Source organism: Sarcophilus harrisii, chromosome 6 (genome assembly GCF_902635505.1).
Source record: "Sarcophilus harrisii chromosome 6, mSarHar1.11, whole genome shotgun sequence".
NCBI classification, from domain to species: domain Eukaryota; kingdom Metazoa; phylum Chordata; class Mammalia; order Dasyuromorphia; family Dasyuridae; genus Sarcophilus; species Sarcophilus harrisii.
The window spans coordinates 202,387,539-202,399,980 of NC_045431.1; the positions used below are offsets into that span (position 1 = coordinate 202,387,539).

General features: G+C 39.8%; 1 protein-coding gene across 4 annotated transcripts in view; it reads right to left on the reverse strand.

The window, feature by feature from the left end:
- SBF2 (SET binding factor 2) overlaps nucleotides 1-12,442 on the reverse strand; it is a 430,203-nt gene that overhangs the window by 111,511 nt on the left and 306,250 nt on the right. The gene's annotated exons all lie outside the window — the stretch shown is intronic.

Here is a 12,442-nt window from a genome sequence, read left to right on the forward strand (position 1 = left end):
TCCATTACTATGTAACTAACACCAAAAGCCAAACTGTGTGGTTGGTGTTGGTGTTTATCAGGATGTGCTATAGTCCCGGTATTATGCTCTAAGTTGAAATTAGAATGTGATATTGTGGTGTCACACGCAACAAAAACTGATACCTATTTAGTGCACATCACTTTGTAGAATCCAAATGAATGTATTCTAAATTTGAATGTCAAAATGATGTCTAAGGTCCATTTCTGTTCCAAATCTATGACTTGTATTTTGTCAGTTCCTTGACTTTTATTCTGGGCTCACTCTTAATAATTCTTCTCTGGCTGCCTCTTGCACTCTATTTTAGGTAAGTCACTTAACCTTTTTGCACCTCAGATTTCCTATCTATGAAATCAGAGGTTTGCATTAGATGATCTCTGACATCCCTTCCAACTAAGAACCTATTATCCTAAAATGTACACTGCTGAAAGCAATCAATAACAAAGCTTTAGGAAGTTCAAGTTCTGTTAAGTGTGCCATAATAAACACATGGGTAAACTTATGAGCAAGATACAAAATATGATCAAGTCTTTAGTAGGATAAATTTTCTCCACCACTATCTTATTTATATGATTGATTTACAAAGCACAGTTATTAGTCACAGAAAATATAAAAATGGCTTAGTCCAAGCCAACTGATCATGTAAAAATTATTAATAATTTAATGTGGGGGCAGCTGGGTGACACAGTAGATAGAGCACCAGCCCTGAAGTCAGGAGGACCTGAGTTCAAATCTGGTCTCAGACACTTAACACTTCTGGGCTGTGTGACCCCTGGGAAAGTCACTTAACCCCAATTGCCTCAGGGGAAAAAATAATTTAATTTACTTGCCCATAAAGTCTTTTAAAAACTATTATATCCTGTTCTTTGAGATGAAAGTGATTGCTGACATCTAAAAATTTTATGTGCAGTATATTCTGTTGCAGACATCTCAAACTGAGGAAAGGAAAAAGATTCATAAGGCATATTATGTGATCTTTGAGACTAAGATTCTTTTGAGAAACAAAATAAAGATAGACTATAAGGTCAAACGGGCATTTAAAATTTGAACTTAGGAGTTCTGCATGTTTAAAAAAAGTATGAAGACTATCACAGTAGATCAGATTGCTGTTACCTAACCCCCCTCTCAGTCCTTACAGAAAACCTACTGATTGAGACAATCGATCAATCAAGTATGATCTAAGTCAACCAGCCCCGGATATTTACTGAATCAAATAATCAAAGGCAGGGATTAGCTGTGAAGGAGTCACTTCAAGGGACGGTGAAGCACTCCTGAGCTGCCAGATGCGGCAGAGTAGTGTTTGCAGAAGAGGGTCAATGGCACTCTGGGGGTCCAGGTGAAACACGCAGCAGCCTGCAGTAGTGGGCATTCCGGCAGCGGCTGGGGAGGGCATGTGTGGGGATGAGGTGGGGAGAGGAGTCCCAATGTTCTCTCCACTCGCCTTTAACTCAAGGATGACCAGGTGGATTTCCCCAGGCTGGAAGGCACAGAGGTGACCCTGGCATCGTACCACTGCTCCTGCCGCAGCCTGGCTGGTAGCAGCACTCCAACAGGCTGAGGAGAAGCAAGGAATCTAGCAGGGGCCAGTGGTGGCAGCCTGAGGGGCAAGCTCAGAAGGACTTCACAAAGGGAAAAAAGAACTTTCATGTGCCCCACTTGAGTCTGCTTTCTCCTTCTTTGTGTGTACCTGTTGCAGAAGTGGGCCTCTGATTTAGGGACATGTTTTGTTCCACCTCTACTGATTCCACTCCTCATTTCCCAAAACTAATTAAGTCAAGTTAGCTGTTAATCAAAGGACAGCAGTCCAGGGGAGAAGTCCTCCTGAGCCTCTCAGGGTTTCCTTTAGAAATTGAAGGAAATAAGCCCAATGACTCCCTGGGGACCTGACCTTTAGTTGGACTGGGACACAGAAGCAGGAGCCCAGAGCCTTCACTAATATAATAATAAAAGGCTGTAAATATCTTTTATTATTGCTCTTATACTTTGTCCAAGAGATGCAGCAGCAGCAGTGAAAAAATTACTCACTGATCTCTGATGGTTTGTTTCTAAACTAAGTACTTCACTGAAAGAAATCAGGAGGGGGCTGGGTCAAATGGAAGACACTGATTATTGGTGTCTTAGTGAAAATTTGGAGTAGGTTTGTTAGGCAGCTTAGAGAGGGCAGCAGGGATAAGAAGACTCTTCTCAGATAGAGACAGCACTGAATTTGGGATATTGATGGCAGAGATGACTTGTCATGAGATACAGGCAATGATTAGGTTGGTGCCTCCTAGAAAGTGGAGGTGAAAAGAATTTAGGGAGAAGAACTAAGGAGGTTGAGGATCTGACACCAGAGTGTCTGGGGGATCATCAACCAAGACAATGAAGTCACACAGGGATGGGAAGGAAAGAAAAAGGCAGGAACCAAGTGCCTAAATCTACTAGAAAGGTTATAGTGGGTTGTGTAACTAGTGGACAAATGACTTGAGTAATTCTGAAGCTTATATGAATAAGATTTTTAAGTAATCAATATATTATAAAAGATACTAGGGATCTAAAAAGATCTTTATATATTGGAAAACTGGCTCAAATCTACCAGGATAAAATTTAATATCCATATTGTAGTTAAAAATAATCAGCATTGGAAGAACAGGATAGGATGGCTCAATAGCAATTCACATGAAAAGTACCTTGACATTTTTGTGGACCACAAACTCAACTATGGGTCAATATGGGGCAGAAGCAAAATGTCCAGAAAAAGGAAGGTATTAAGTTTTCCTGTCACTGAATTTAGTTCAAAGGACCATATTTTAGACTCCATGAAAAGTGGAAACTTTCTTTAAATTCCCCTTATTAGTATGTGTTTTTTTTAAAATAATTTATATAATATGCATATATATGTACAATACACACATACATATATTCTGTATATTATTTATTGCATTGAAGTCAACGAAGGATGTGTTTAATATTATACTTTGCTGCATTTGTGAATTTTTAAGTCTTATGAGGTTTTTTTACATAAAAATAACACTTAAAGCTAGAACCATGTATATTTTTTATGATTCTGATTTGAAAATTGCCATAGGTCTATCATATTCATCTTTTAAAAAATGTTATTCAAATCCTCAATTACCTTCTCTTTTATATTTCTGTTAGATTTATCCAAGTGTGGAAAAAAAGCACTGACATCCACAACAATTAGTTTTCATGTGGAGCAATGTTTAGGCTGAGGAAGATATGATACTGCACAAATAAATGTTGACTGAAAAACATCTACAAAAAAGAACTGCCAGTTCCACTTCAGTCTGAATGCATCCCTCTAAAAGTCAGGTTGAAACAATAAACAGTGAATGAAAATTTTTAATAAAATATAAAAATTAGTTGTATGACCAAAAAACTCTCTTCCTCTCCAGGGGCCTTGGTTTCTTTCTTTGAAAAATGAGAATACTGGACTAGATGGTTTCCAAGGTTGTTTCTAGACCTAACATTCTCTATAGCTACTATGGATAATTCCCACTTTTTCAGGGTAGGTGATCTCTCACAGAAACAGGGTTTCCCAGAGAAATAAATGAAGAAAATCTAAGGACACAATAATCTGTGATGGATTTCTGTATGAATATTCTCAAGAGAGAAGAGGATGGCATAAAAGGCTCAGAGGAGATGGGAGTGAGAGAAGAAAAGAAAAATAAAAGAAGAAAGATGAGAGAATTCAGAGAAGAGGACACTAATTTTTGAACCATCCCTAAGACTTGGGTTTTGTTGGAAGAATCTATTTTAATAAACATTTTATTAACTCTGCAAGTCCAGAGTTTGATATGACCCAGCAGTAGTGTTCTGGGTCTTTCTTCACTCTCAGAAAAGTTCCTCTGCTGAACAGATTAACTTATTTAGAATTCTAGAGAAGATAATAAATAAAGATGTTTCAGTCTTTTTGCCAGAAATATCTATCCTCTGGGACCTGTCATAGGAAACGTAATTTATACAGTGTTAGATCTGGAAAAAACAAAATTCTTTGTCTATTTTTAAGAACATTTTCTTTTCTTTCACATTTTACAAACTGAATGGAAGACTTTTTTTTACGTGTTCCACTTATTTTTGTATTTGTGCAATACAACGCAGCAGAGAAAGCACTGGGTCAAAGTTCAAGGTTCAATTCTGCTCCCACTTCTTAGCTATGGAGTGCTAGGAGCCTTCGGGCCTCAGTCTCCCACCTGCAGAACGAAACCACCCCGAGTCACCCACTTTCTTTGGCTGGCTAACCCTGGGAAGGGGGGTATATGAACCTACTCTTGAGGGCCCAGTCTGTGATGCCTGTCCAGTCCCCTTGCGTCACCCCCAGGAAGAAAGCACCCCCAAACCCTGTGGCTCTGGGGTCAGAGGTCCTGACCTTTGATGCTGTGAGTCCCTCCACAAGGAGGGCGAGGGCCCGGAGCCTGGGAGGCCGGTGGGGGCACCGCGCTGATGCCCGTCTGGCTCCTCGGGGCCTCCTCTTTGCCTCTCCTCCTGCTTCCCTCCTGGTACAGACTGTGTCCTCACTGACGTCACCGAAGGGCTCCTGGGCCACCCTTGCTCCCGGGTGCCCTGCAGGGGGGCTGTAAGCAATTCTCCTGGGACCGAGGTCTCCGTTTGCCTCAGGGCCCCAGAGAAGTGGCCTCCCCTTTCTGGACCCAGCGGAGCCCTTGGTGTAGCAGCAGCAGCGCTTCTGCTCCCTGTGGGCCGGGCTGACCCGCCTGGGAGTCAGGAGTGTCTCAGGAAGCCAAAGTAGGGAATGGAAGAGCGACCTGCCCAAGGCTACAAAGGGAGTGGCAATAGCAAAGCCGAGGTTTGCTGCAAAGCCAGGGTATTTCCTAGGTGGTCCCGCTGCCCTTCCATACCCATGTGTAAGAACCAGGGCCTTGACATGCTTCCACCTGACAAAAGAACTGCTCAGCCAGAATGTGACTTTGCTCAGTAGCCTCCGGCTGGGGGAGAATTTGTTAAAGCTTCATTTGCTGGATAGAAAAGCAACGGAAGAAAGCTAGAGATGAAGTAGTGTCTTCAGTCAGAAAAAATAAGAAAGCTCCCAAACTGCTTTGTCACACGACCTAAGGTTGACTCCATCCTCCAGCTTGCCACAGTTTTGACCACTGGCTATCCCTAGATAATAGAGTTTGAAGGAATCATGGATGCCGCAGCCTTGCCCATAACATTAAAAATGAGACTCTCAGATGAAGAACAGAGGTAGTAGCTTCTGATGATACTCACTGAATATTCAATGGGAAGGACAGGCTACAGACATGAAAGAAGCATTCTCCTAAAATAATGGCGGCCTCAGAAGCAGAGCAATATGAATTTATAGGCCAGTTTTGATTTTCTGTTGTGTGGACATATAGTTGGCAAACTACAGTTAAGCAAATTATTTTCTCAAATGTTGGTTCAACCAATTTTCTGTTAAGAAACCTTGAAAGTTGGCTTCTTTTGGGCTTTTGCTTTTTAAATTAGAGGGAGAGTCAAACCTGGAATTCATTGGGAAAAGAAGGCAACTGAAAATTGGGTTTTTGTTATGATTGTGTAAAGTCAAAGTTCTGAGATTTATCAAACAGGGAATTTCTTAAAGAGACTTAAAATTTACATTTCTTAGCCACAAAATCTTGACTTGGGGTCCATAGACCTTCATGGGGATCTTGTATCCACAAGATATGGAGGGGAGAGTATCTGCGAATTTGGGTGAGAAAAATATATTTTATTTCCACTAGCTAAAATTTAGCATTTCCTTCAATTATGAATGTAGGCAACAAAATGTTATTCTGAGAAGGGGTCCACAAATTTCAGTAGGCTGCTATAGGAGCTAATAACATGAGCAGGCTAAAAACCCCTGCTTTAAAATAAATGAGAAACTCTCATCTCATATCTTTAGCCTCCCATTAAATCACAACTACTAAAACACTATCTCCTAAATGATACATAATTTACTTCATGTGCTGTCAGCCATACACTGTAAGCTGAATGTTCCTAGTCTACAATGCTCACAGTGAATAAGTCAGATTCACGTTGACCTCTCAACCCCAAATGGTTTCAAACGTTTTGTGAGATTACAGTTTAAATAAATGACCTCTTTTGGTTAAGAGCCTAGGTCTGCAAAATACTTGTCTCTGCAGTCAGTAAAACATTCTGGGTATTTCTATGATCATTTCTGGGTGTTTTCACCTGTACTTAGATGAACTTTGGAATTCTTCAAGGTTGATTCTACTGTATTCTTGAATTAAAGTCAAAGAAAGGTATTTTCCTTCCTCTCTTTTGGTTTATATTAAAATAGTTACATTGGCAAATTACTCCATGTAAGGGTGATGAAGAGATTTGTATGTCTTCTGTGAAGTTGGTCTAAGAACATTTGACCAAAGAGCCCATATATTACCTCTTCCAAGAAGTTTTTCTTTTGGTAGGAAGTGATTTCATCTTTCCTGAATCTTTCATAGCATTTTATTTAGATCTCCTTCTACAAAGTTGTTATGTATGATACAGGCTACTGTGCATAATGATCACATGTATACCTGTATCATCCTAAAAAGCATAGAACATCTGTGATTTTTGTTGGTGAGCTGTTTCAGTTGTGTCCAACTCTTTGTGACCTTATTTGGGATTTTCTTGGCAGAGATACTGGAATGGGTTGTCATTTCCTTGTTCAGCTCATTTTGCAGAGGGGAAACTAAGGCAAACAGAGTCAAGTGATGTACTCTGTGTCACACAGCTGGAAAGTATACTCACTGTGCTACTACCTACCTATAAACATGATGATATTAATTAGATGCTTAACTTTTTAAAGGATAAAAAGAATATTTTTTGTATTAACTCATTATGAGTAATATTATTCCTACGTTACAGGAGAAGAAAAAAAATGGGACTTGCTCTTAACAGTGCAACTAGTGGCAACAGATAAATGAATGAATCAGAGATTTTCAGAATTGGAAGGGACCTCAGAGACTACCTATTCTATTTTTGAATGAGTCTAGCACTTGAAGGACAATGCCCTCTACAACATCTGACAGATGGTCATTCAGCCAGAATGCTTCTGGGACAGATGTACCTCTAGAGCACCTCTTGTGCTGAGACAGCCCATCATTTCTGGATATCTCCGACTGTTAGCAAGTTTTTCCTTAGGACAGGCCTCTTTGGAATTTGCACCTATTGTTAATAATTCTGCACTCTGGTGAGAACAAACCTGTTCTCCATGAGGACCTCCAGGTAAAATTTGCTTGTCCTTCCCACCATCCCTGACATGGCATGATCTCTAACATGCTGACCATTTACTTAAATGTGGGATTTAGAACTGAATATTGTCTGACCCTGGCAAGAGCATAAGACAGTACATCAGAGTGGAACCTGGTCAAGCCCTGGCCCTGATTACTCCTGATCTTCACTCCTGATCACATGCTGCTCAACAATGTGATGTGTGAGAAATCACAAACTCGTGTTGCGTCCATGACACATTTTTCCCAAATCTTTCAGCTGGTCTCAAACTCTTATGACTCTCCTTTCCCCAGCCTCTCAACTGATAATCTTGGCTTAAAAGTTCACTGAAAATAAGACAAAATCCAAGACAAAAATGGAGACCACATCCGCACCCTAGCCATATCCTACATGTTCCAGTGATTCTGACCCTATGAGTCATCATTGCATTCCCCACGCTCCCTCTCCCAATTCCTCATTCCCATCTCCCTCAAAGGCTCTATCCCAAAGTCCCAATGAAACGCTACCTCCTCCTTCCATCGTACCCTCTGGAATGACTGTTCCATAAACAAAAAACTCTTCATTTTGAATCCTTTCCTCTCCGATTCCTTCCATCTTCTACCTACCACTGAAGCCTGGCCCTCCCTTGATGACACACTCTCTTTGGCCATTCTTTCCAGTATTGGCTGCATCTTCACTCATTCTCCTTGGATAATTGGCTGACGTGTGGGAGTTGCTCTCTGCTGTTACTTTCAGGTTCTCTCTCTACTTCCATCACTCAGTAACCTTTACTCCTTTGAGATTTATGCTGTTCATATCTACCATCCAATCAAAATACTGATAGTTGTTATTTACAGACTTCCAGGTCATTCTCCTTTCTTTCTCAGTGAGTTTGGTACTTGGCTTACAACTTCCCTATGCTCCCCAACTCCTCCCTTCATAATGAGACTTCAAACAAACATGTTGACTCTCCCTTGAATATCTTAACCACTTAGTTCCTCAACCTAATACCTGCTATTCCAATCCATTTCAACTAAACAAAGATGCTCATTTGATCTTGCCATCTTGCCAATGTACCAACATCATGTTCAAGAATTCCCAAATCCCTTTAATTAGACAATCCATATAAGCTTTCTACCACTGCCTCTGCCTCCCCTTACCCAACCATACCAATCCTTTGCCCACACCATGACCTCTAATCTGTCACCCTCTCAGTTCTGAACCACTCTCTCCTCTTTCCTCATCTTGGTCGCTTAGTGAACCAGTTCAATTCTACACAATCTTCTTCTCTTGAGTCTTTTGTCCTCTTATCATAGCATCATCAATTGTGCCTGCCAAGCCTCAGCTTTGGATAACTCCCACTGTTGCCACTTTTGCTCTTACACACATGCTACTGAATATAGGGGAAGAAGATCACACAACTGTTCTAAGTCTACTATAAGTTTGTCATCCAACTGTAACAGGAACCTCACTATTCCTAGGCAATCCTTCTATATCTTCTTCTATCAACACTGAATCCTACTCTCCACACAGTAGCTCTTCCAGACCATTTTATCCCAACTGAAGGCTCCCAAGGCTCTCTTTCTGCCCACCTTCTCACTTGAGAACCTTGCTCCATTTTTCATAAAAAGTTAAGGTCATTCTCTTCTCCCCTCTTCCTCAGCTCATATCATTCATATGGCTTTTACCACCATCTTTTCCTTTACCCTTGTCTTACATTCTTTACCAAGGTCTCTCTCCACCCCCCATCACCTGCACAAGTGATTCTGTTCCATCTCATCTCCCCCTACAGATTGCCTCCTCCATCAACTTTACTGTATCACTCTTTGTCTATTTTCTATCTCTTATTATTTTCCATCTTTCTTATTATTTTCCATCTTTCTTTGTCTACTGTCTCCTTTCCACAAACATGCTCACATCTGAAAATTTTATCAATTTGTTTCAACCTTAAAAACCCCTCTACTTGATCCCTCCAACCCCATATTAAATCATCCTATTTCCTTTTGTGACCAACTCCTTGAAAAGACCATTTGCAATAGATAGCTCCTCTTTGCCTCTTCTCTCTTCTTACCCCCTCAGAATCCAGCTTCTGGCCTTATCATTCATTCCCTTGAAACTGTTCTCTTCAAAGTTGCCTGTCAGTTCCAAAGGCTTTTTCTCAACCCTTATTCTCCCTCTGCAGTCTGGGACCCCGCTGATCCCTTTCTTCTCCTAGATTCAGGAACACTATTCTCTTGCTTCTCCTCCTTTTCAGCGTCCTATGCTGGATCCTCATCCCCATCTTTGAACTAGACGTCCAGTAGACATCTTAAACTCAACATGTCCGAAACCTTTCTTTTAAAACTCCCTGGCCCTCCTAATTTCTCTTTCACATAGAGGGCACCATCACCCTTCTAGTCCCCCAGGAGTGAGCTCTATGTGTTATCCTTGACTCTACTATTTCTCAGCCCCTCCCTCAACATCCAAAATGGTGGCTAAGGGCAGTCTATTTCATCTTTGCGACCCCTGTTGGATATGACCCTTCCTTTGCCTACCCTGTCCCCGCCTGATGCAGGACCTCATCCCCTCACCCCTGGGTTACTGTTATAAGTGGCTGGTGGACCTGCCTGCCTCAAGTCTTCCCATTTCAATCCATCCTTTATTCAGTCACTGAAGTGATTTTCCAAAAACTCGGCTCTAACCACATCATCCTTTTATTTCATTAACTCTTGTGTTTCCTTATTGCCTTAACTCCTCTGTTGCTCAGAGTCCCTCACAGCCTAGCTACCCTACCTTTCCAATCTTCTCATGCCCTCCCTCTCCCTTCCAGCCAGGGATACCGGCTTCTTGGTTTATGCACTAGATGCATCCTTAGCCATGGGCATTTTGCGTTTTCCATACCGGAATATTCTGCTTCCTCAGCTCTACCTACTGACTTCCTTGGCTTCGTTCAAGTCTCTACTAAAATCTCATCTTCGACAATTAGTATTTCCCAGACTATTAATTCTAGTGGCTTCCTTCTTTTAATGATTTCCCACTTTTCTTATAAACTTAACTTGTTTGGATAGCTGTTTGCTTGTTGTCTTCCCCACAAGACTGGGAGCTCCTGGAAGGCAGAGACTACCTTTTGCCTCTTTTTGTATTGGATGTTCTTAACGCAGTGCCTGGCACTCAGTGGGCACTTAATGTTTACTTGATGACCATTGGCATGGCATGTTGGTTTCCTTGCTAGGAGTTTTGCTCCATTCCAGTCTCTCCTTCGTTCACTTGTCAAGGTGTTATTTCTAAAACTCTTGTCTGACCATGTCACCCCTCTACTTTGGAGTAAACTCCAAAGACTCAGATCTTTTTTCACCTTGCCAGTCTTCTTGTACCTTGTACTCTACCATGCCTTCTATTTTCCAGTAACACTGGTTTCTGTTTTTTTTCTTTAACAAAATATTACATCTCCTAATTCCGAGAATTTTCTCTGGCTGTCCCCCCTACTTAAATTCTTTTCAGCGTCCTCTACTTCCTGGCTTCCTTCAGACCAACTAAAATCCCACACTCTACAGGAAGTCTTTTCTGATCCTCCTTATCTTCACCATAAGACAACATGCAACCAAGTGTATGGAAACAAGCTATGTACAGGATAAATTGTAAATTGTCAACAGAGGGAAGCCACTAGAAATAAGGAGGATATGATAAATATTGAGCTTAACATTCACTTAAATCTTTTGATTTTTTTTTTTTAAAGAAGAACTTCAAACTATAATTTCTTTACTTTGGACTTGTGAAACCGATTTTCTTGAATTCAAGAATTATTTAATTAAATTATTAAATGTCATGTTATTGGAGCCAATACAATATTCTGTTTTGTCACGTTCCTTTTGGATCTTAGCTCTGTCAATCTGTATTAACTAATTCCCTTGTCTTTGGTTTATCTAAAACTATAATAATCATACCATCAAGTTATGCAAGTTACTGATAAAAGTGGTACAGGGCTAGGCACAAAACTCTGCGGCATTCCCCTGAGAGATTTCCTTCCAAGTTAACAATGAACCAACAATGACTATTTTTGAACCTAGCTATTTGTTCAGTTCTAATTCCACTAAACTATACTATTACTTAAAATTCTAAATTTAACTAATACCAAAAAAAGAATATTTTCATGTACAAAGCAGATTAGAAAAAAAAAAGAGAATTATAGGGAAAACTACAATCTTTAGTATACAAAGTCTTTTTTTTTTTTAAAATTGTACATAACAAATTGACAAGTAACTTTCAAACCTGTCCTGCTATTCTAAATTTCTATTTTCTTCTGTGTATTTACGGAAACATCTGAATGACTATTCTTTTTTTGGCAACATTATTACTATTTAACTTTACCAATGTTTAGCCTTCATGTTATCTACAGATACAGCATGAAAGACTTGTCAAACATCATTGTTCACTAAAAAGGGCAAAAGTATACAAAAATAAATGTTAAAAATATTTTGATTATTGAGGGCTAGTAGCTTTGAAAGAATTTGATTTCAGAAATGAAGAAAATGGAAAAAAAAATTTGTCTTATCAAAAGCATGCTAGACCTGAGATTCTGCTTGTCAGTGAAACTGTGCAGCTAAAAAAGCAAACATAGAAATGAATATGAACTATTTACTATGTAAAAATGAAATCAAAACTGGAAAAAACAAGCCTAAAAGCAAAATCTCGGTTCAGGAAAAACAATAATTCAATTGAACACATTCCCAAGATCTGAGCAAAGAAAGGACTAGGTAGATAGTGTCATAAATGGAAATTCTTGCATATTTGCACCAGAGGTCAAGCTTTAATAGGTAAAGATTAGATGTAGATAAATTATATATTCAGGTTTAACAAGAACTGTACCTACTTAAACTCTCCCATGAATAAGTGAATGAATGCATAAAGTGGCCACATTTTCTCCAACAGAGGTAGAAATCTTGACAAAAGTCTTGGGAGCTTCCATGACAATAGCACTATCATACAGATTGAGTTGTTGACAGAATTGCTAGCAAGTTGGCTGCTCTGTGGTAATGAGACAGGTGAAAGCAATTCTCAATATTTGTATAAGTTTCTGATTTTTATGTGGGAGAATTTATCTGAACTGACATTGACATCGCGCTCTAGAAACAAATTCCAAAAAGTTAGAGACCTGAAAGTTGTTCAGTTTCAGTGTGATTCCAATAAATGATGATGAACAGAAAATGAAATGAAAACAAAAAAATGAAAAAACAAACAAACCCTGATGACAAATAAG